The 26,730-nt window shown below is 35.7% G+C and overlaps 1 long non-coding RNA gene across 1 annotated transcript in view; it reads left to right on the top strand.

Moving 5' to 3' along the window:
• Positions 1-4,394: 4,394 nt before the first annotated feature.
• The window catches only part of LOC127851055 (uncharacterized), a 52,363-nt gene continuing 30,027 nt past the window's right edge, over positions 4,395-26,730 (top strand). Inside the window, exons 1-3 of the long non-coding RNA XR_008035635.1 lie at positions 4,395-4,487; positions 4,778-5,212; positions 26,028-26,426. This is a non-coding gene — a long non-coding RNA (uncharacterized LOC127851055). The remainder of the gene's footprint in view (positions 4,488-4,777; positions 5,213-26,027; positions 26,427-26,730) is intronic.

The following is a 26,730-nucleotide window of genomic DNA, read 5'->3' as shown; positions in this document are numbered from 1 at the left end:
AATTCTTAAAAAGTTTATTTTGTCAATTGAATATTTGTTTATTGGTGTGTTTAATTTGTATATTTGTTTATTGGTGTAGGTTTTCATGTTCTTGTCAAGTTACACTTGATGTCTTATTTCATGTACATGAATATATGTAAAACAACAAAGGACCCCATTGGAAATAAGTGCTTGCACTTTCGTGGGTTATCCTAGACTGCAAAGTAAAAGAAATACATACATACATGTACATCTCTGGCAATGAGATATCTAGGGTTAATACAATTTTGGTTGTATATGAAATATTATGTAACACGAAATGCATCAAATACCTTTCAAATATTTCCAATATTATCAACAATGCTTGTTAAAGAACAACAATAAGGCCAGTGGTGATTATTGTAATTATATAAACACTACATTCTTTTACAGTTAAGCTGTAACACCTTTTCCATATTTCCAATATTGTCAACAATGCATGTCAAACATTAAAACATAACATTTAACACTTTCACAGCTTGCTGTATTTGCTTTAAGACTATGTCACAGAGGCCATATTTAATTTGAGATCTATCTGACAGCCTGTTTATGGCACTTTAATCAAAGCTCTCTTTTGATGTTACATAGCTCTCTTTTGATGTTACATTTGTTACCTTTTGTTGTAATTACCTAATTGTGGGTCAGAGCAAGTCTAGGCAGTTGTGACCATAAGAACAGCAGATGGCAGCCAAAGTGGTATATAAACCAGATGTGAAAGGTGGTCTGTACCCATTCACACTTGCCATTTTGCTGCTGTTTATTTGGTCAATACAAGTTTCAACTGTTGCTCTGACTTACAGGTAAGCCCCTTTTATACTTGCTTCATAATTATTGCATTTACATGTTACAAATATATACATAATCTGTCACAACGGGCCTTAGGCCAACATTTTTATGCTCCCCGAAAATTTATTTTGGGGGGAGCGTATAGTCGCTGCTTCGTCTGTCCGTCTGTGTGTCCGTCCGTGCACAATTTTTGTCCAGGCTATTTGTCAGCAACTAATGACCGGAATTCAATGAAACTTTATGGGAAGCTTCACTACCAAGAGGAGATGTGCATATTATCAGCGGGTTATGGTCGGATGATTTTTCACAGAGTTATGGCCCTTTGAATTCCATTTACTGTACATATAGTGCAATTCTTGTCCGGGCTATTTCAGGGAGGGGGTGGGATAAATAAAAATAAAAATAAAAGCATGAAAAGTGAGTAATCGACCAAAATAAAAACAAACTGTCTTAACCGATTTTTTTTATTTTTGAAAATTTAAAATCTCAGCGGATTTAAACTCATGTATACTTTCATTAACCTTTAAGTGTTTTATATACCTCATTTCACTGTTGTGCAAGTATTTTATAAACACCTTTTGCATGTGTATTTCTTTAATAGAGACTTATAAACACACCAGGTGTGTAGTGTAGTATAGTGATCGTTAAACTTTTGTTGAGTGTATATCATATGTTGTTTATAACAAATAAAGAATGCCTTTGACTTAAATAAAAAAGACTTAAACACTTATGATATTGTTAAATAGCTTTAACAACCAACTTTTTATGTCCCCCACTATAGTAGTGGGGGACATATTGTTTTTGCCCTGTCTGTCTGTTGGTCCGTTGGTCTGTTTGCGCCAACTTTAACATTTTGCAATAACTTTTGCTATATTGAAGATAGCAACTTTATATTTGGCATGCATATGTATCTCATGAAGCTGCACATTTTGAGTGGTGAAAGGTCAAGGTCATCCTTCAAGGTCAGAGGTCAAATATATGTGGCCAAAATCGCTCATTTTATTAATACTTTTGCAATATTGAAGATAGCAACTTGATATTTGGCATGCATGTGTATCTCATGGAGCTGCACATTTTGAGTGGTGAAAGGTCAAGGTCATCCTTCAAGGTCAGAGGTCAAATATATGTGGCCCAAATCGCTTATTTTATAAAAACTTTTGCAATATTAAAGATAGCAACTTGATATTTGGCATGCATGTGTTTCTCATGGAGCTGCACATTTTGAGTGATGAAAGGTCAAGGTCATCCTTCACAAGGTCAAGGTCATCCTTCAAGGTCTAAAATCATATAGGGGGACATTGTGTTTCACAAACGCATCTTGTCTAACTTTCATCCATGGGTGGAATATGTGCATTAAAAGCTGATCAGTTTGCGCTTGAACTGATCATGATCCAAACTGGTCACAGTCACCCTTAGGTCCCTTTTCCCGTGATGTGGCTCACATACATGTTTATCATATTATATCCAACTCTTCATTTAAAATACTAAAGACTTCACTCTTTCAGACTAGTATTAATAGTATTCATAACTTTATAACTCTCTCTGAATATCAAATGAAATGCAGCACATGTCTTTTCATAGCACTATGTAGTGAAATACGGTAAGTAAATATTACCTGTCCACATCAGTCGATGTGGATGACATCGAAGAATGGTGTGTCAACAGGATATTTACAGTTAAAATTAACAGAAACAAATTTAACACAACTTTTTCTTAAGCAGGATACACACACTGAGTCCCAGCATTATTCGCGTCTGAAATGGCCATCAGTCGGAACGGTCTCTGAAAGGTTCAGTCATTTTACCACTTTCCTCCCCATTTTATAGCCCTCTCTTTACTTTGCCAAGACATGCGACTACTCCAGGACCGAACATTTGGATCCGTACCCACCACAACACGCTCATTATATGATCTCACAACAATAAGCCAAACTTGGTTTGACCTGTGTACACACCCTTTCTAGACCCAAACATTCGGATCTGCCCACAACACACCAAGACCACATTATATAATCTCCCAACAATAGGCCAGAATGGTCCTGACCTCATGCGCATACACTCCTTTTGGACCCAATTTTCGGATCCTCCCGCCATGCACTATGACCACATAATAACATGATCTTCGCAACTAAATCAGTGTAAGCCATACACCTTCTCTTTAAAGACCATATTTCCCAGTTGGATGGTCACTGGTCCCACTATTGAACCATTCATCTGCAGCCTCTCCCTGCAGTTTTCATATGCACTTGTTCCAACACCGGAACCTTCTCCGACAGCTGAGAGCTGAGCTATCACTCGATCCGAGACCAATGTTACCTCAGCTGCCGTGTCTACCAAAGCCTGTATTACAAATCCATTCAACCTCGCCTCAACCTGGTTTGGGTTCATTGATTCAAAGATTGGTTCATTGGCAATTGTATGATGTCGGTGTCATTGATCTGTATTGTACAGGGTGCTCTAAATAGCCCTGCCTACCCCATATTTCCACCTTAGGCTGAGTTGCAGCCTGGTAGTGTAAAGGTTTCGGCTAAATAGACATTGTGTCCCGTAGTCACTGTTCTAACACTATTCTATAAGAGAAGACAAGTCTCTGAATAATTTCTAAGTGCTATTTATTCTTTTTCTTAAGTAGAGTACAATACCAAGTGATTCATATCTATCAGACTAACAGAGTGTTCTCTAGATCTCAGGTGCAGAATATGAATCTCACTACAAACACACAGCATTTTATTTTCATCAAAATAAACATAAAATTTAGATATCTCTTATCCCATACTTGGTTGGTTGTCTCTTCTCTTCGGCCGATTTTCTAAACCCACCCCTTCGAATAACCCTTGTTGATTGGATGGATCGCTCATGCTGTACCACATGTCACAGCAGAAAAGTACAATATACAATTATCATGTTTGACCAATATGTACGTGATGAACATGTGTGGATAATAACCTTTGTGAATAGGAGACCTCATTTCATTAACATACTTGATCAAATAACCAGGTGTTCTCTTATAGACAAACCACATTAGTAGTGTGAAACCTAACACTCCTATAATCAATTACGTAAACTCCGATACCAATAAGATACACACTCAATCCGAACTTTCATTTGTTATGTACATTGGGAAATTGGATATTTCAATTATTTAATTTTCATTATATACCATATCTGAATTGGGGCTTGTTATGTACGAGCCTAAAGACAAATCAACATATGTTCCCGATAATTGAATTACATTGGACAAATGAAACCATACTTCCATAATCAATTTTTCAAATTTCATTACATCCTATCCGAAGATTCTATTTCCTAAATTAGTTTGTTTATACAACAACAACACAACAACAACAACACAATAATGTACAATAAGATAAATTCTGTTATTATTTATATATTATGTTCATTTATATGTCCCTTTATATATATTACAATGTACAATTATAATGTAAATTATGTTACACAACTCTCTCTCTTTCAAATGAATTTTTTCTTATTATGCCCCCCTTCAAAGAAGAGGGGGTATATTGCTTTGCTCTTGTCGGTCGGTCGGTCGGTCCGTCCACCAGGTGGTTGTCGTATGAAAACTCAAGAACGCTTGGGGCTAGGATCATGAAACTTCATAGGTACATTGATCATGACTCGCAGATGACCCCTATTGATTTTGAGGTCACTAGGTCAAAGGTCAAGGTCACGGTGACCCGAAATAGTAAAATGGTTTCCGGATGATAACTCAAGAACGCATACGCTCAGGATCATGAAACTTCATGGGTAGATTGATCATGACTCGCAGATGACCCCTATTGATTTTGAGGTCACTAGGTCAAAGGTCAAGGTCACGGTTACCCGAAATAGTAAAATGGTTTCTGGATGATTACTCAAGAACGCATATGCCTAGGATCATGAAACTTCATGGGTAGATTGATCATGACTCGCAGATGACCCCTTTCAATTTTGAGGTCACCAAGTCAAAGGTCAAGGTCACGGTGACCCGAAATAGTAAAATGGTTTCCCGATGATAACTCAAGAACGCATACGCCTAGGATCATGAAACTTCATGGGTAGATTGATCATGACTCGCAGATGACCCCTATCAATTTTGAGGTCACTAGGTCAAAGGTCAAGGTCACGGTGACCTGAAATAGTAAAATGGTTTTCGGATGATAACTCAAGAACGCATACGCCTAGGATCATGAAACTTCATAGGTAGATTGATCATGACTCGCAGATGACCCCTATTGATTTTGAGGTCACAAGGTCAAAGGTCAAGGTCACGGTGACCCGAAATAGTAAAATGATTTTCGGATGATAACTCAAGAACGCTTTTGCCTAGGATCATGACACTTCATAGGTACATTGATCGTGACTCGCAGATGACCCCTATTGATTTTCAGGTCACTAGGTCAAAGGTCAAGGTCACAGTGACAAAAATCGTACTCACACTATGAATGCCACTACAATGGACAGCCCATATGGGGGGTATGCATGTTTTACAAACAGCCCTTGTTTCATGATAGGATAAAATTATGATCATTTCAAAAATTTAATTATGGGATCTTTACGAAGATATGACATGGTATTACTGCGAGCCAACAAGACTCCTACAATATTTCCTGTTATGATGTAATGATTGAACATAGTAGTAAGAGATTCGAGAAGTAACATGACATGTATTGCATTATATAAACATACGAAATATGAGTTGTGACAGTACTGTAACTTAGTGAATACAATATAATCATGAGGCCTAACAAAAAAATATGTTTGTTTCCACTGACATGGCCTAAAAAATTAGGGCAGGTAGGTAGGCAAATAATTTTATTTAAAAAATTTTTTTTTTTAGAAAATGTCGTACATGGTGTATCTTCTTCTCATTTTTTTGTGTACAACTGTATGTACAATAAATTTGTTGATGTATGTAATGCAATATGGCTTTATTTAAATGCTTTACAGGTTGTTTTTTTACCAAGAAAGTGACGCCGATATTCGGCATCTTCCCCTACCAGAATTTTTCCCCTAAAAATACCATTTCCCCTCCAAAAATATAATTTTTTTCACCAAAATATAATATTTTACCCTCAAGGAAATGTTTTTTTTTCTTTTGGGAAGTCGACACTTATCCAATTTGTACCATGTACAACGATCTCGCTCTCTCTCTCTCTTCCGAGGAACACTCAAATCTGGGAATCCCAGTGATTCTATATATAGCTCTTAAATTACGTCATGGAAACCGGGCAACTAATCGTATTAATCATGTGACTATTTTACTGGATTCCGGTCTTGCGCGAGAAGGGTGTTTCGTCAATTAATTACCGAAAACCAGTCGAGTTTTCATCCGGGTTATGTGAAAGCCAAGATAAAAACGTTAAAACAGAAAAAAGTCTCACAATTGGTGTTCATACACGAACAAAATAAAACGTTCGGACTCGGAAAAAATTAATTGCGTCGACGCATTTTTTAAGAATGAATCATCAAAAACCGTTGAAACCCAGCAGGATTCGGAGGTACATGTAATCAACATCGATTAATACTGTGAAAGTAAAAGTAGACAATCGGCAGCTGCCGCACCTTTCCCTGTCAATACTGTAGCAGATCTAGATCGTCAACCCATTCATCATGAAATTGAAATCATAGTATTGACATCGTTCCCCGGCCCCAGTTGAAAACATTTCCCATTATTAGATCTACACCTGCAACTTTTTTAGGACTTTGACTTAAATATCATACTTGTTCATGTGTTTAAGAACAAAAAGGTCAGAGACATGCCTCTTTTTCTAAAAAAAACCTAAGTCTGTAGGTGAGTTATAGACATTGAAATGAACAGTTTTAATTTTTCCCCAAATATGTCTCTTTCGCGCTCGATTTTCCCCTTTAACCCAGCGTCCAGCGTCTTCCCCTTTTTGTAAAAAAACCCCCTGCTTTAATGAAATAAAAACTTGCTGTTCATTAATTTTTCATTGTTGCTTTCCTTATTTCCGCGTTTAATGTTGACTTCTGGCAGCGGCTTTAATAGTCCATTTTATTACCAATAAAAGGCATAACTAAAGTCGCAGTAAGCTTGACCCTCAGTGTCTATAGGGATTCAGTGTTGTTATACTTTCCGTTTCTTTGGAATCATGGAGTATTTACTATATTATTTATAATTTATATTTATATATTAAATAGCCCAAAAGCCATGCTTGGGGGACGCGAGTGGTGTTGCATGTAACATTATCACCATGAACAGACCCAATCAAACTGGGTGTGCTATTATATTTCTTGGATGCAGTTTATGCTTCCAAAGGACCACATTTTCAGATTATATCATGTACTGGTGTCGTGGGGTCTATCTACCAGGGCTAGTGCTGTCCCAAAATTTCTTTGAGCCGACCAGGTTTTTGTTTTTCGAAGCGCGAAAACTGGTTTTGAAATAATTATATATACATTCTCTATCAACTTGTTTATATTCTTTTAATGACAACAAGGGCATATCACATATCATAATGTAACATACATTTTTAACCAGGTTTTCCGAAGGAAAAAACTGGTTATTAGATTGGCGAATGCGGGCGGGCTGGCTGGCTGGCTGGCTGGCTGGCGGGCTGGCTGGCGGGCGGGCGGAACAAGCTTGTCCGGGCCATAACTATGTCGTTCATTGTCAGATTTTAAGGGCACATTTGTTCACCATCATTGGACGGTGTGTCGCGCGAAATAATTACGTTGATATCTCCAAGGTCAAGGTCACACTTTGAGTTCAAAGGTCAAAAATGGCCATAAATGAGCTTGTCTGAGCTATAACTATGTAGTTCATTGTCAGATTTTAAAATCATTTGGCACATTTGTTCACCATCATTGGACGGTGTGTCGCGCGAAATAATTACGATCGATATCTCCAAGGTCAAGGTCACACTTTGAGTTCAAAGGTCAAAAATGGCCATAAATGTCCCTTGAGATATAACCTTCATATTTGGTATGCATGTGTATATGGACAACGCCTTTCCATACTGTTGCAAAATTAGAACTTCGATGGTAGTAACTCGAAGTCTAGTCTTGCAAAAATATCCTGACTAGAATTTTATAATTCAGTCAAGTTAATACGCTGCCACCAGTCCATAAAGTGGACGAACTCTCTTGTAACTCATTTAACTAGCAGAGCTAGTAGAAATTAAGTAAAGTCATTCGTTTCTACTACTACATTTTATTTACATTATATACACAATTTATTTTCACATTTCCAACTAAAGTCAAGCATTTGATATTTATGATATATACATCTCTCCTAGCAATTAATTCCAAGCCCCCCTTTTTGAATATAACATCAGGTTTATATAGTAAACCCCATACCTGAAATCTTAGGTTAACCTAATAAACAGTTTAGGTCATGTACCTGAAATTTAAGGTGTACCTGAATTTACATAATATATTGTAATCTACCTGAAGAACTATCACCTTAGATACATGCACATGTTTTATGTAGTAAATATTGATACCAGTATTAATGAATAATACCTCAAAAAGTGAAAATAATCATTATTGCTATAAAAACAATTTAGATGCAAAAAGTAAAAGAATCACTAATAAAGTAGCTAATGTATGATATTTAAAAACTGCAACACTACTCCCCCCTCAGCTTGACAACCCCTGGTGTCAAATAAGCGAAAAACAATATAACAAATCCAAATAAATCAATCACATTATATATATATGTTCGAACATTGAAAAATGAATATATGAAGTTATATGCCAAATACATAATCATACAATCATCATTTTTGAAAATGGTCCCAAAACATAAGAATTCATTCAAGTTATATCAAAGTACATAATCATGCAATCATCATTTTTGAAAATGGTCCTAAAACATAAGAATTCATTCATTATACAAATGAATGCAAATAATAGTAGTGAATGTTTCTTTTCACATACAACATATTAAAAGTTCAATAACACTTAAAAAGATTATTCTAGTTAGAATCACAATATTATCTTATTTGGTGAATGAATCAGAAAAGCATTTATTTTTTTATTTTAATGAAATTAAATCCAGTCACAAAAGTAAATCCAATTCGCAGTGAATATTAAAGGGGCCTTTTCACAGATTTTGGCATTTTTTTAACTTATTCATTAAATGCTTTATATTGATAAATGTAAACATTGGATCGTAAAAGCTTCTGTAAAAAATCAAGAATAAAATTTAAAAAAGGAAAAGAACATTGTCCGGATCAGGTTTCGAACCAGTGACCCCTGGAGTCCTGCCAGATTCCTGAAGTAAAAAACGCTTTAGCCTACTGAGCTATTCCGCCAAATACGCATATTTGACGTATTTTATACCTTATATAAGCAATCTTCGTAGTTTCACAAAATTTAACGACAAAAACAGAACTCTCCAAATTATTCAATCGTTTCGCGTTGCAACGCTTTATAATTTTTAGATTTTAAAATCGTCAAAAGATGCATATAATGGCTATATTAGACCATGGTAAATGTTCAGTATTACTGTTTCCTCACAAATATCATAACTAAAACGAAAATTTGCGAATCTGAAACAACTTTTTTCAATTTTGTTAATTTACCAAAGCGTGAAAAGATCCCTTTAAGTCCAGTCACACATTGGAAAAAATGATGTACATTATTAACAAATAAAACACACACACACACACAAATGAATCCATATTAAACAAATTAAATTGTTTATCATTGGCACGTCGCGTCGCTCTACCCGGACATCACGGTGGGAATTCATTCGTCATGCCTACCCACTCATGGTCAACAATGTGGCCTGACCATGATGGACCCTTCAGGGGCGACTTACCCGCGACTGCCTCGTCTGGGGCGGCAGAGGCGGGCCTGATACACAGGCAAAATTGCTTCATTTTTTTTAAGTTTTCAGGGTGGTTTCTGCGATATTTATCAGAAAGTTTTTTTAAGGTTCGTCTTCTTTCTTTACGTTTAGATATGTGTTAAAAAGTTCTTGTTGATATTGTAGTGTTTTTTTCATGGCATCCAGAATTTCATCATTTTTCTCAGTAATCATTGCTTCTAATTTATTGGTAGTTTCCGTAATTGTCTTTTCTAATTTCTGGATTTTTGCACATTTGACTTGATCTCGAATAATAAGTCCTCAACTTTTCTAGTAATCACTAAAGGTCCTTTCATATTATTGGCTCGAATTTTCTTCAAAGTTTTATCAAAATAGTGTTCCAGAGCTTCCACGTTATAAGAAATTAGTATTTTATCTTAATCACAATCTCAATTCCGTCTTTTTATTGATCGTAAATTGTCGTGTTAAATAATAGCTTCTTTAAAGGTTAGATGTTTAATTTCCACTGTCATTCTTTTACTCTCATGTCCTTACATGGGAGTTTACGGAACATAAATTAATACACCATTCCTTAAGTATATGTAATATGTCCCATTTTAGCCACAATACGAATTGCTGGTGATTTACCAGCAATCACATTTCTAGTTGGTTTATAAGGACTTTTCCCCAACCAGGTGATATGACCCATGTACGGCTGAGTCATTCTTTTGCAACTTTGCCCATGATCCATGTACATCTGGATCATTCTATTGCAGTTGTTGTAATACTTCCTGTAGAAAAGTAAAACACAGAGCGAGGGCTTGAACTGTACGTGGACAATGAGGGTAGTGTCAAAGTCGCTAGATTCAATCCAAGTATTCCCTCTCCCACACCTTTCGGAGATACTCCATGTTCACTTTCAAAAGACTTGTCTCGGATCCTGAGACTCGATACGCTACCAGTGATTTTGTGAAATCCATTCTTCACAACACTTGTTATAGTGGCTAAATACACAACGAAAACGTCCCAACGGTATTAAAAAGATTGTACAGCATGTAAACGTGTACATCCATAATTTAACCTGGAAGCGGAAACGTTCCTGGTAAATACGAATTTTAATCTTTGAAACGGAAAATTACCAGTTATGATACTGATAATTGCAGCTAACAACACAACTAAAATAATCCACCAGTAGAGAAATGATCGTACAGCATGAAAACTTGTACATCCTGTATTTATCCCGGAAGAGGAAGTATTCCTGGTAAATAAAGGTACCACATCACCTACTTTCACAAATTCTAACGATTTGTGACGCCGAAGTTTTGAACTACCCTTGCAGCCCTCACATCGAAAATTATATTCCTTCATATCGCATGAAATCTGGAATAAACTATCCCCGTTCAAATGCTTGGTGCCCATTTGATGTTCAAATTTAAAATTGAATTGTACCATCATCACAGAATTAATCCACTTTTGACAACTACATGTAAGTGTGTACAACACTACACACTCCAATTCACATATTTGATGCAACACCACCAAAATTGCACATATAAATTTCATCATCTTTTAGAATATACCACAACTTTTTGACACAATTATTAATTTTGTGTGTTCATCAAAAACACGTACATCATAATCACTTCTTTCTATCACATTTGTTTTAATGACAAAACCGTAAATTAAACATTTCAATCACACATTAATTCCATTCTCAATATCTTCAGCATTCCTTATTCTGCTCCTCGGTTTGTATTGGACACTCGCTCTTATAATGCCCAAGATTGTGACAATTAAAACACTCAACGTTGGATATATTATTCCGTTTGTACTTCCTATGGTCATTTCTATCGTGACCACCACTGTTGTAATGTTTTCTAAGACAAGCAGCTGCACCCCACAATCCGATCTGTCCAGCAATGATTGCTAAACCAAAACTCGAAACAATAACAATCACAAAAATTAAACTTTCTAAATTTTCCATCTTCGTAGATTCTCAGAATTCTATCATCATTTAGAATAACTGCTCGCAGGTGTTAAAGTCCCTAATCCAGCCGTCTGCACGAGTGTTGCACAATCGCACGTGTTAAAGTCTCTAATCCAGCCGTCTGCACGAGTGTTGCACAATCGCACGTGTTAAAGTCTCTAACCCCACCGCTTGGCACCAGTGTCGCAAAATTTTAGAACTTCGATGGTAGTAACTCGAAGTCTAGTCTTGCAAAAATATCCTGACTAGAATTTTATAATTCAGTCAAGTTAATACGCTGCCACCAGTCCATAAAGTGGACGAACTCTCTTGTAACTCATTTAACTAGCAGAGCTAGTAGAAATTAAGTAAAGTCATTCGTTTCTACTACTACATTTTATTTACATTATATACACAATTTATTTTCACATTTCCAACTAAAGTCAAGCATTTGATATTTATGATATATACATCTCTCCTAGCAATTAATTCCAAGCCCCCCTTTTTGAATATAACATCAGGTTTATATAGTAAACCCCATACCTGAAATCTTAGGTTAACCTAATAAACAGTTTAGGTCATGTACCTGAAATTTAAGGTGTACCTGAATTTACATAATATATTGTAATCTACCTGAAGAACTATCACCTTAGATACATGCACATGTTTTATGTAGTAAATATTGATACCAGTATTAATGAATAATACCTCAAAAAGTGAAAATAATCATTATTGCTATAAAAACAATTTAGATGCAAAAAGTAAAAGAATCACTAATAAAGTAGCTAATGTATGATATTTAAAAACTGCAACACTACTCCCCCCTCAGCTTGACAACCCCTGGTGTCAAATAAGCGAAAAACAATATAACAAATCCAAATAAATCAATCACATTATATATATATGTTCGAACATTGAAAAATGAATATATGAAGTTATATGCCAAATACATAATCATACAATCATCATTTTTGAAAATGGTCCCAAAACATAAGAATTCATTCAAGTTATATCAAAGTACATAATCATGCAATCATCATTTTTGAAAATGGTCCTAAAACATAAGAATTCATTCATTATACAAATGAATGCAAATAATAGTAGTGAATGTTTCTTTTCACATACAACATATTAAAAGTTCAATAACACTTAAAAAGATTATTCTAGTTAGAATCACAATATTATCTTATTTGGTGAATGAATCAGAAAAGCATTTATTTTTTTATTTTAATGAAATTAAATCCAGTCACAAAAGTAAATCCAATTCGCAGTGAATATTAAAGGGGCCTTTTCACAGATTTTGGCATTTTTTTAACTTATTCATTAAATGCTTTATATTGATAAATGTAAACATTGGATCGTAAAAGCTTCTGTAAAAAATCAAGAATAAAATTTAAAAAAGGAAAAGAACATTGTCCGGATCAGGTTTCGAACCAGTGACCCCTGGAGTCCTGCCAGATTCCTGAAGTAAAAAACGCTTTAGCCTACTGAGCTATTCCGCCAAATACGCATATTTGACGTATTTTATACCTTATATAAGCAATCTTCGTAGTTTCACAAAATTTAACGACAAAAACAGAACTCTCCAAATTATTCAATCGTTTCGCGTTGCAACGCTTTATAATTTTTAGATTTTAAAATCGTCAAAAGATGCATATAATGGCTATATTAGACCATGGTAAATGTTCAGTATTACTGTTTCCTCACAAATATCATAACTAAAACGAAAATTTGCGAATCTGAAACAACTTTTTTCAATTTTGTTAATTTACCAAAGCGTGAAAAGATCCCTTTAAGTCCAGTCACACATTGGAAAAAATGATGTACATTATTAACAAATAAAACACACACACACACACAAATGAATCCATATTAAACAAATTAAATTGTTTATCATTGGCACGTCGCGTCGCTCTACCCGGACATCACGGTGGGAATTCATTCGTCATGCCTACCCACTCATGGTCAACAATGTGGCCTGACCATGATGGACCCTTCAGGGGCGACTTACCCGCGACTGCCTCGTCTGGGGCGGCAGAGGCGGGCCTGATACACAGGCAAAATTGCTTCATTTTTTTTAAGTTTTCAGGGTGGTTTCTGCGATATTTATCAGAAAGTTTTTTTAAGGTTCGTCTTCTTTCTTTACGTTTAGATATGTGTTAAAAAGTTCTTGTTGATATTGTAGTGTTTTTTTCATGGCATCCAGAATTTCATCATTTTTCTCAGTAATCATTGCTTCTAATTTATTGGTAGTTTCCGTAATTGTCTTTTCTAATTTCTGGATTTTTGCACATTTGACTTGATCTCGAATAATAAGTCCTCAACTTTTCTAGTAATCACTAAAGGTCCTTTCATATTATTGGCTCGAATTTTCTTCAAAGTTTTATCAAAATAGTGTTCCAGAGCTTCCACGTTATAAGAAATTAGTATTTTATCTTAATCACAATCTCAATTCCGTCTTTTTATTGATCGTAAATTGTCGTGTTAAATAATAGCTTCTTTAAAGGTTAGATGTTTAATTTCCACTGTCATTCTTTTACTCTCATGTCCTTACATGGGAGTTTACGGAACATAAATTAATACACCATTCCTTAAGTATATGTAATATGTCCCATTTTAGCCACAATACGAATTGCTGGTGATTTACCAGCAATCACATTTCTAGTTGGTTTATAAGGACTTTTCCCCAACCAGGTGATATGACCCATGTACGGCTGAGTCATTCTTTTGCAACTTTGCCCATGATCCATGTACATCTGGATCATTCTATTGCAGTTGTTGTAATACTTCCTGTAGAAAAGTAAAACACAGAGCGAGGGCTTGAACTGTACGTGGACAATGAGGGTAGTGTCAAAGTCGCTAGATTCAATCCAAGTATTCCCTCTCCCACACCTTTCGGAGATACTCCATGTTCACTTTCAAAAGACTTGTCTCGGATCCTGAGACTCGATACGCTACCAGTGATTTTGTGAAATCCATTCTTCACAACACTTGTTATAGTGGCTAAATACACAACGAAAACGTCCCAACGGTATTAAAAAGATTGTACAGCATGTAAACGTGTACATCCATAATTTAACCTGGAAGCGGAAACGTTCCTGGTAAATACGAATTTTAATCTTTGAAACGGAAAATTACCAGTTATGATACTGATAATTGCAGCTAACAACACAACTAAAATAATCCACCAGTAGAGAAATGATCGTACAGCATGAAAACTTGTACATCCTGTATTTATCCCGGAAGAGGAAGTATTCCTGGTAAATAAAGGTACCACATCACCTACTTTCACAAATTCTAACGATTTGTGACGCCGAAGTTTTGAACTACCCTTGCAGCCCTCACATCGAAAATTATATTCCTTCATATCGCATGAAATCTGGAATAAACTATCCCCGTTCAAATGCTTGGTGCCCATTTGATGTTCAAATTTAAAATTGAATTGTACCATCATCACAGAATTAATCCACTTTTGACAACTACATGTAAGTGTGTACAACACTACACACTCCAATTCACATATTTGATGCAACACCACCAAAATTGCACATATAAATTTCATCATCTTTTAGAATATACCACAACTTTTTGACACAATTATTAATTTTGTGTGTTCATCAAAAACACGTACATCATAATCACTTCTTTCTATCACATTTGTTTTAATGACAAAACCGTAAATTAAACATTTCAATCACACATTAATTCCATTCTCAATATCTTCAGCATTCCTTATTCTGCTCCTCGGTTTGTATTGGACACTCGCTCTTATAATGCCCAAGATTGTGACAATTAAAACACTCAACGTTGGATATATTATTCCGTTTGTACTTCCTATGGTCATTTCTATCGTGACCACCACTGTTGTAATGTTTTCTAAGACAAGCAGCTGCACCCCACAATCCGATCTGTCCAGCAATGATTGCTAAACCAAAACTCGAAACAATAACAATCACAAAAATTAAACTTTCTAAATTTTCCATCTTCGTAGATTCTCAGAATTCTATCATCATTTAGAATAACTGCTCGCAGGTGTTAAAGTCCCTAATCCAGCCGTCTGCACGAGTGTTGCACAATCGCACGTGTTAAAGTCTCTAATCCAGCCGTCTGCACGAGTGTTGCACAATCGCACGTGTTAAAGTCTCTAACCCCACCGCTTGGCACCAGTGTCGCAAAATTTTAGAACTTCGATGGTAGTAACTCGAAGTCTAGTCTTGCACAAATATCCTGACTAGAATTTTATAATTCAGTCAAGTTAATACGCTGCCACCAGTCCATAAAGTGGACGAACTCTCTTGTAACTCATTTAACTAGCAGAGCTAGTAGAAATTAAGTAAAGTCATTCGTTTCTACTACTACATTTTATTTACATTATATACACAATTTATTTTCACATTTCCAACTAAAGTCAAGCATTTGATATTTATGATATATACATCTCTCCTAGCAATTAATTCCAAGCCCCCCTTTTTGAATATAACATCAGGTTTATATAGTAAACCCCATACCTGAAATCTTAGGTTAACCTAATAAACAGTTTAGGTCATGTACCTGAAATTTAAGGTGTACCTGAATTTACATAATATATTGTAATCTACCTGAAGAACTATCACCTTAGATACATGCACATGTTTTATGTAGTAAATATTGATACCAGTATTAATGAATAATACCTCAAAAAGTGAAAATAATCATTATTGCTATAAAAACAATTTAGATGCAAAAAGTAAAAGAATCACTAATAAAGTAGCTAATGTATGATATTTAAAAACTGCAACAATACGCACACAAATTTTGACCGTCCGTCCGTCCGTCCGTGTGTCCGTCCGAAAACTTTAACGTTGCTCATAACTTTTGCAATATTGAAGATAGCAACTTGATATTTGCCATGCATGTGTATCTTATGAAGCTGCACATTTTTAGTGGTGAAAGGTCAAGGTCATCCTTCATGGTCAAAGGTCAAAAAAAATAAATTCATGTGCATATCTCCAATGTCAAGGTCGCCACGACTAAAAATAGATTTATTTTAAAACAAACTTACAAAGGGGGTTAATTTTCTTTGTTCATTTCAAAAGTTCAGTTTGAGTTGTCTCCCTTTATCAGATTTTTTTTCACAATGAAAACCTGGTTTTGTGACAATTTTGTCCCTTGTTCAATATAGAAATAATTAGTATGGTACTTGTCTAAGTACAAACATAAGTTATTTTATAGATGAACATTTAATAGGGGTGTCGATTGTTCCAAATTTGAAATCCTGAAAATTAGGCCGGGGGTCTTGGAACCGCAGCCGCAGGAATCCAACAGGAATAAAGGGCAGATCCCCAACCCCATCCATAACCTTTACTAATTGTTCTTTTTTATAGTCTTTCCAATTGTATTTTCAGGTGAATACAATTTAAAATACTATAAACCACACCGTCTGTATCACCGCATGTGCATTCGTCATTCTATTTCTTCTATAAAGAACTTCAAAAATAAATTATAATCGACAAAAAATAATGTATCCGAAAACGACAGTCCGAAAAATTGTACGCGTTTGCCACATTAAATAAAATGTGCATATTGTTTGACTTCAGATATTGCAAAACCTAGCAAATATACAATTTGGTTGACATATTGCTTTACAATAGCATTTTTTGTGGGTAAAAAACAACTTAATTATCACCTTTAAATTTCAAACGATAATCGGAAAAAAGGTGAAACATCGTCGAAATAGAACATATTATTTAATTATCATCCTTTTATTCAGATCGATAGTAGGGAGAAAGATGTTAAGTAATCAGCTTATAAATAATTTATTTATTGGTACGCTTCTTTTGGCTTGCTAATCTTTAAATACGACGTTTGCCATCGGCCGCTATATTGTTGGCAGACGACAAGATAAACTGACTGTGTATTCCAAGTGTACAGTGTCTGCGCATGAATGACCCAATATTATGTGTAAGCAAACTAATTGCTGATTGGCCAGCTACCACGTGCGCTTCAATAACAATAAAAATGATATGTGGATAACATAGAAAAGTTTATTGACCGTCGCCGAAAAATATGCGGTTCGATTTTTTCCGAATTTTGGGCTAAAAAAAGATTAGGACCGGCGGCAAAAAATTAGGTAGGGTCGGGCCACCGGAAACAAACAATTATTTTTGTTACGCCTGAGTAAATAAATTGTATTTTTTTTTTTTTTTTTTTTTTTTTAGTTTCTATTACCAAGTTTACGTCGTTTGTTCTCTAGTATTATTTGTCTATATCTCTGTATGTGTGGTAACTGATGTGATGCATGGATGAGGGCTATGTCTGGTAATGTCAAGTGTGTAAAACAAAATGTACATACATGTGTGTTGTTGAAAGTTTTGTATGGTGTGCCACATGTTGGGTGATGTTTTAGTTTACAGCAAGGTGTTTGTACCGCTGCCATACTATGTTGGAAACAGAACTTACATAAAAGTTTTGATGAAAATCGAAAAGACGTTGGTTGCCCTGAGTGAAATATTGTTGAATGCGGTTGTGCAATTTAGTGTTGTCTGTTTGAGCGAATGTGGTGATTGACATGTTGCGAATTTTGTTTGGGATGGATGTTGAATTTTTTAATCAGCGGAATGTTTGTAGTGATTCTTTAGAGTCAATGCCGTAGTAGGTGAATATTGCTTTGCAAATTTGATAATTGAGAACGTGTTCTTCATTTGTTAAATGGTTGAGCATCTGGTGGTGAAGAAGAGGTATGGTGGAAATAAGTGATGAAGAAAATCAATGTGTCTACTTGAATTTTGCCAGATCTCATCATATAAGTGAAAATTGAAACATTATGTTCTTGTTCAAGGTTTTCCATTCTTTCAAATGTATTTATAAAGTAATTTATTTCTTCTAATTGAGTTTCTTTAATAGGTAAAGTAATGGAAATTGGCGATTGAGAACTAAATTTTAGAATCTAAAAAATGATTGAAAGAAAATCGATTTAGTAATCCAAAAAGTAATGTGTACAAAGAGGTCAACGAGGTACATGGTTAATAAATGAAATATGTTGTTACAAAATAAGGAAATGTTTATATCCGTGTTGTTTTGAGCGTCAGTGGACAGCACAGTTCTTGTAGGTTGTGTCAGCGGACAATGGAGTTCTTGTAGACTGGGTGTTAGCGGACAATGGAGTTCTTGTAGACTGGGTGTTAGCGGACGATGGAGTTCTTGTAGACTGGGTGTCAGCGGACGATAAAGTTTGTGTAGCTGGGCGTCAGCAAACAATGTAGTACTTGTAGATTTGGCGTCAGCGGATGATGGGGTTCTTGTAGACTGGGTGTTTGCGGACAATGGATTCTTGTAGACTGGGTGTTTGCGGACGATGGAGTTCTTGTAGATTGGGCGGCAGCGGCTGGTAGAGTTCTTTTAGTGGTTGGTTTGATTCTGCGGTAGAATAACTCGTGGAATCAATAATTATTGTTAGATACAGGTCATGGTGTGGACAGTAGTCTTGGTATACTATATACAATATGTTAATAACACATATTCCAAATGTTCGTTGAAGATTATTCGAGTGTTCAACGCATCTTGGTAACTACAGACAACATCTTAATAACACATGTTCCGAATGTTCGTGAAGATTATACGAGTGTTCAACGCATCTTGGTTAACTATAGACAACATCTTATTAACACATATTCCAAATGTTCGTTGAAGATTATACGAGTGTTCAACGCATATATACAGTCACAATAGACGAATACGGGGTGATATATCGATCTATGCAGTAGTGCACTAAACAATGTTCGTAGATATTAGTCCTTTCAAGTATATTGTTCCGTACATTATTGACCATAGTAGAGAATATCCAGTAAACAGCCCATGGTGCTGTTTATGGTTCACAACTTGGATCTTTCACACGTTCGGTTTGCGTGTGCTCTTTTCTTATGAGTGAACGATTCGTTACGGTAGGTTGTTTCACGTTGTTTCCCCAAGTGCGCAGGATAATGAAAGACTGTAAGTCAGAGCAACATTAACTGTAGAACTTTATTTACACAAACACACAGCAAGATGGCAATAGAGCAGAGGTCATGAACAAATGTTATTAATTGTTAACAATACAAATTTTACAACTGAAAGTATTCAATATCTAAAACATCAAACTTTAGGGAATAACTCGCTTTTAGCAAGAGGTTACTGAAGAATTTTAATATATAAAATAATCACCAAATATTTAGACTTGCATGTAGAATGAACAATTGTAATACATACAAAATACTGAACTTATATCACGTATACAAGCAAAGTATAAATAAAATAAATGTCTTACCTGTAAGTCAGAGCAACATTAACTGTAAAATTTTATTGACACAAACACACAGCAAGATGGCAATAGAGCAGAGGTATCGAATCCATTCTGCGTTTGGCTTATATAGGAGTTGGTTGCCATCTGCTGTTGTAATGGTCACATTTGGTTTAGATTTGCTCTGACCCACAATTAGGTAATGACAACAAAGTATGTTGTAACATCAAAAGGGAGCTTGATTAAGATGCCAATAACAGGCTGTCATTTAAGATCTCAACATGAATAATTTGTTTGTGACTTAATTTATGTTATGTTATAATCTTTTACATGCATTGTTGACAATATTGGAATATTGAAAAAGTGTTACAGCAAAACTGTAGAAGGATGTAATGTTGATGCAATAATCATTAACAAGCATTGTTGCTTATATTGGAAATATTGGAAAGGTATGTGATGATTCTCTTAACAATAAGTCTTGTAAATATGTTGTATAATATTGCATTTACAACTAAAATTGTGTTACCCCTAAATATCATATTGCCAGAGATTGACAAGAAAACAGATATCAAGTGTAGCTGTACAAGATCATGAAACCCTACAACAATAAACAAATATACAAATGACATATACTATTAAACAAATATTCAAATGATCAAATAACTATAAAACTATTACTATAAAATCTTCAAATGCAAATGACTGCATATATAAATGCAAAACACTGTTAAAGATCAAATGTTAGATAATGATGTTGTTGACAAGTTGTTATCGTCAAGGATCATCCTGATGTCGTCGGCTGAAACAGTTTGTCACCCTCGTAGAGATGGGTATAGGGATGACAGTGTTCTCGGTTGTTGTAGGGGTGCTGAGGGCTTTCCGACCTCAGGCACGAGAGGTTCGTGCGCCATGTCGCGGGAGGCCACGCCCACATAACCCGGGGGACTTTCTCCCAGGCGCATATCATAGTTGGCAGATCGAAATTGGGCAATTATCGGACGGTTAGATCGGGTCATACGTTTACATTTACAGTAAATGAGGAGTGCTGCACCAGAATTCAGAGCGGTCGCCACGCCTATGACAATGTATCCCCATAATGGGAAGTCGTCGGATGTCGCGTCAATGTCATTTAATTGTCTGATATCCTGCAGTTTTGTTATTAAAGCTTCCATAGGTATTTCTCTGATGTTTGATAGTTCATGAGGCATTTCAGTTTTAGTGAAATTAATGAGAGAGGTATGAAATGGTTTCCAAATGGAAGAACCCTTAAAGGTAGGTAATTTGAGTTTGTCGGTTTGAAGGCGGGTTTGACTGGAGTTAATGTACCAAGCATTTAACTTAAAGTGTTCATTGTATGCACAGCAGTTCATGGGTATATTAACAATGTCTATGGGAGCGATCGCGCGAGCGGATACTTTATTTTGGGAATGGTCTTGACATATTGTCACGAGGCGTAGGTCTTGTCTAGAGACTATCGCCCAGTTACCAGATCCTAAATATTTGGCATCAGGTAAGATTGTGTTAGGGTGTATGATCACCTTGCAATAATCCTTTATGTGCTGAGTGTTGTTAATCATAATGACTATGACGCATAATTTAGACATGTCCACTTGGTAGAATGGAGATTGTACGTCGCATGTTAGTCACGCTTGACAAGTTCTCAGTTCATAATCTGTCAATAGGCAGTAGTGATTTCGCGCTTGATCAATCAAGAAGCCATAAGTTTCCATTTTGTATGTAGCGGACATGTTATAGTGGATTTTGTTGTCATTGATAGTTTCGTTAGCAGGTTAATAGGGCATATCGAAATTGAATACTTCATATACGAAAGAAGCTCCTATTTCAAGGAGAGGGATGTCCATTGTAATGATAATAGCGGCAGGTGACATTATGGCAGTCGTCGGGGTAGATTGGTAATAATGCCATAGGTCAGTCTTGGGATTAGCTGGTAGTTGTAAATTATTTGGCAGTTTTGTCGCAATGTCCAATAGTATGTCTTTCAGGTGAATAGGTGAAATAAGAGATGGAAAAAGTTTGCCGGTGCTGAGCATATTAAGTTGTCCTTTAAAAGTTTCTAGATGTAGTGATGCGTGTAAAACAGCCTGACGTAATTCATCAATCATGATCATCAGGGAGTTTTAATTAACTGTGTAATCTTGAACAGCATGTGTCATTGCCTGTAAACGCTCATGTGTGTGCGTGATTTTTTCGTCATCTTCTGCAAAAGCTACATTTGCTTTTCTTACGGGGCGTCCCATTTTATTATTTAATATAGGCCATTCATGGATATTAGCATGTCTTAGTTGGTCAGCATGGACTTTAATAGTTGAGTTGTCTTATTGATTCTTTATCACGTACGTTAATGGTGACTTTTATTCTATTATACGATAATATGGCCTCCATTGCTCTGTCTAATTTATTTGTACGTTGAAAGTTTTTATAGTAAACGGGGTCATTGATTTCGAATTTAATCTCTTTTGTATTTTTATTCGCATATTCAGCTTGTTTATGTTTAGATTTTTGAATTTGGGCACATACCTTTTTAAATGATCTGTGTTGTTCTTCTAATATTATTTTATGATATTCTTCACCGTGATATTTACGTCTAGATTTTAACAAATTATCTATCGGGAGAATGGGGTCCCTGTTAAAAACTAAGAAGAAAGGTGAATGTTTTGATGTTTCTGAAGTGGAAAATCTCATAGCTGCCAGAGACATGTTTAAATGTAAATCCCATTGTTGCACATTTTCTTGAACACGTTTTGATAGCATATTGTTCATAGTTGAATGAGATCGTTCATTCTTGCCGTTAGCCTCAGGGTGATATGTAGATGTTTTGACATGTTGGATATTCATTGATTTTAATGTTTGTGTAAACGCCGTACTCGTGAATTCTTTACCATTATCAGTGATTACTCTTACGGGGCAACTGTGACGGCAATAAATCTCGTTCATTAACAGGTGTATTACGCTCAGGGCTATAGATAACAAGCGTATGTGCGTTATTACGCAATTAAAATAACCAGAAACGTAATTAAATTCAAAATCAAGCGTACAAAAACGCAAATATAAATTTAATAACGTAATTCCCGTAAAAAACCTTGCGTCACGAAACGCAATTCTTACAAACACCGGGCGTATTTTTTAAGACTGGTTATTTCCCATACAAAAATGTACCGGATAGTTTATATGCTGTCCTATGAAGAAAAGAAGGCAGTCTTTCCAGCGGTTATCAACCTTTGGGGTAAATTACTGTTCGTACTTATTCGTAGACCCGTCCGATTTCTACTTTCATTTTCTTAAAATATCAAAATGGCCACTCGTGGCCGTAGAAAGAGAATCGTCACACAAACAAACATCTAAGACAGGTATTTACGCCAGAATATTGGGGAAACCGAAAGCTTCTGTGCTGCTTTGCTGAACGATCTGTTGAAAGATGTGATCATTTCTCCCGAGAATTTAGTTCGCCCGTTATTATCGGAGATTTTGAATGAGGTTGTTAAACCCAAAAAAACACGTTATGGGTAGTGTAAGTGAAAAAACTTTTTAAAAGTGGTGAAACAAACACCCGTGGCTGGTGATTGATATGGAAAGTGGAGTTATAAAATGTGCATTATGCACAAACATGAAAAGTAAATTAAAACTAACTAATGTTGCTATATTTATTTTTCACATGCACATGATAATATAGTAATCTTAGTAGATTTTTATTATATTATATATGTCATTCCCTAAATTACCCAATTGAGTTTTAAAAAAAACGGGGGTGAAAAAACCCAATTAAGCTCAACAGAAGGGGGTTAAATTTTTTGCTAAAATCTATTGAATTTACAAAAACCCTATTGTTGTCAAAACAGGGGGTGAAAAACCCAATTACCCAAAAAATTATCTATAGCCCTGATTACGCTATCAGAAGATTTATCTAGAGAGGGGAATGCTTCTATGTACCCTGAATATTGATCTACGAAACATATTATATACTTATTTCCGGAAAGCGTCGTTGCGTATGGCCTGCATATATCTATGGAAACAACCAAGACAGGGAATGGTGGTACTGTGGTTTCTGATGATACGGGAGCTTTAATTGCTTTCAAGTTTCTACTTTGACAGACAATGCATTTTGACACATAATCATTCAATTCTTCTAACATTTTAGGCCAATAATATATCTCTTTTATGGTATGAAAAAGTCTTTGAGAACCATCATGTCCGTTTTCATCATGATATTGATTAATAAATTAACCTGTCAGGTGTTTAGGTACAAAAAGCCTAAAAGTAGGTTCTTCATCGACGCTCGATATATAGTATAGTATCCCATCAACCATAATAAATTTATCATCTTCGTGTTTGTTTTGTTTCCCTAATTTTAATCTCGTTTTAATCTCAGATATGTGAGGGTCTTTTTCTTGTTCAATTTCCATGTTACAATCGTTTATTTTATCGGTTTCTATTATCTCGTTATTTATTACTGTTTGTGGGATTGTGCTATTATCAATTATTTGTCTGTGATCAATATGTGTAGAGTCAATTACATTAATTTCGCGTGTCTGGTCTTGTCCATTTGTTTTCGAATTATTCGTATAATGTTTATTGTTAATATCTAATTCTATTTCGGTTTGGTCGCCTCAGTCATTGGTTATTTTGGTGTTTGGGGGTCGGCTTAGAAAGTCAGCAATAATATTATTTTTTCCCGATATATATTCAATTTTGCAGTTGTAACCCGCTATACTTAAGGCCCATAATTGTATTTTCTTGTTTTGCATCAGAGACTCGAGTAAATATTTCAACGGCCTATGATCCGTCCTGATAACAAATTTGGCGTTGTGTAAATAATGGTGTAATTTATTTAGACTGTAAAATGTGCTGTAACATTCTTTTTCAATGGTACTATATTTACATTGTGTTGGGTTTAATCGGTGTGATAGAAAGAATATCGGTTTTTCACCTACATAATCTCCAGTTTCGTTATTCTCACATTTTTGAGTTAAACAAGCTCCTACGCATTTATCAGAGGCATCAGTATACAGAATATAACCTTTATTTGGGTCCGGATAGGAAAGGTAAGGAATTTGCGTAAATAAGTCTTTTAATTGTATGAAACTATCTTCACATTGTTTTGACCATGTAAATGGGACATTCTTTTTCGTGAGATTAATGAGAGGTTCGACTACTTCTGAATACGATGGACAGAATCTCCTATAAAATCCCGCCACGCCTAAGATAGATCGTACATCAAGAACGCACTTTGGCCTAGGGAATTGTCGGATCGCTTCCACTTTCAACGGATCTGGCCTTATACCGTTTTGATCTATAATGAAGCCTAGATATCTAGTCTCTCTTTGTAAGAATTAACATTTCGATAGTTTAAGCTTAAGGTTATGTTTACTGAGACTCTGCAGTACTGTATCTACATGTGATAAATGAGATTGCAAGTCAGGTGAAAATATTAGAATATCATCTGAATATGCTACGGCGAATCCTTCACAACCCTTAAGTACTTTATTAGCTAATTCTTGAAATATTGATCCTGCCCCAGACGCACCGAATGGCATGACGTTAAAGTGAAATAGACCCCTGAACCCTGAAGCAAAGGCCGTTTTTTCTCTGTCTTCTTCTTTTATAGGTATTTGCCAATAACCCGATATCAAATCTAAACTGGTGAAATATTTTCTTTTCCCTAATAACGCCAATATATCATCGATTAATGGTAATGGATAGGCAATTGGTTTTGTAATTTTGTTAAGCTGTCTGAAATCGACGCAAAACCTTTTCTCCTCTTTATTTTTATTTGAATCAAGGTTATTTTTCTTTTTATCTACTAAAACAATAGGTAAACTCCACGGACTTCTTGATGGGCTTATTATGTTTGCCGCTAGCATTTCGTCAATAGCTCTATCTATGAATACCCTATTGTTTAATGGTGTTCGATACGGTCTTAATTTAATGGGAGGATGCTCCCCTGTATCGATGTTAAATCCTATCGCTGTAGTTTGTGTTAATTATAAATTATTTCTTGCAAAGAGAATTCTGTGTTTTAAGAGTACCGGGAGAATATTTTCTTTTTGATCTCCAGCGACATGTAAATCTGATAGGATCTCATCTTAGACAAGCCTGATTTGGGTGTATTATTACGCTTTCTATGGAACATATTTCGTTATCTTGAATAGATTGAAGTTGGCCTATGGGACAATTACGTTTTAGTCTAATCGTTTTATGGGTATTGTTAACCAGGTTTTCCGAAGGAAAAAACTGGTTATTAGATTGGCGAATGCGGGCGGGCTGGCTGGCTGGCTGGCTGGCTGGCGGGCTGGCGGGCGGGCGGAACAAGCTTGTCCGGGCCATAACTATGTCGTTCATTGTCAGATTTTAAAATCATTTGGCACATTTGTTCACCATCATTGGACGGTGTGTCGCGCGAAATAATTACGTCGATATCTCCAAGGTCAAGGTCACACTTTGAGTTCAAAGGTCAAAAATGGCCATAAATGAGCTTGTCCGAGCCATAACTATGTCATTCATTGTCAGATTTTAAAATCATTTGGCACATTTGTTCACCATCATTGGACGGTGTGTCGCGTGAAATAATTACGTCGATATCTCCAAGGTCAAGGTCACACTTTGAGTTCAAAGGTCAAAAATGGCCATAAATGTCCCTTTAGATATAACCTTCATATGTGGTATGCATGTGTATATGGACAAGGCCTTTCCATACGCACAACAATTTTGACCCCTGTGACCTTGACCTTGAAGTAGGGGTCTGCGTTTAGGTTTCAAAATCTGCGTTTAGGTTTCGAAAAATGCTCTTAACTTCTATGTCCCTTGAGATATAACCTTCATATTTGGTATGCATGTGTATATGGACCATCCATACGCACACAAATTTTGACCGTCCGTCTGTCCGTCCGTGTGTCCGTCCGAAAACTTTAACGTTGCT

Source organism: Dreissena polymorpha, chromosome 11 (assembly GCF_020536995.1).
Source record: "Dreissena polymorpha isolate Duluth1 chromosome 11, UMN_Dpol_1.0, whole genome shotgun sequence".
Classification (NCBI taxonomy): Eukaryota; Metazoa; Mollusca; class Bivalvia; order Myida; family Dreissenidae; genus Dreissena; species Dreissena polymorpha.
This window is presented reverse-complemented; position numbering and strand designations above follow the sequence as displayed.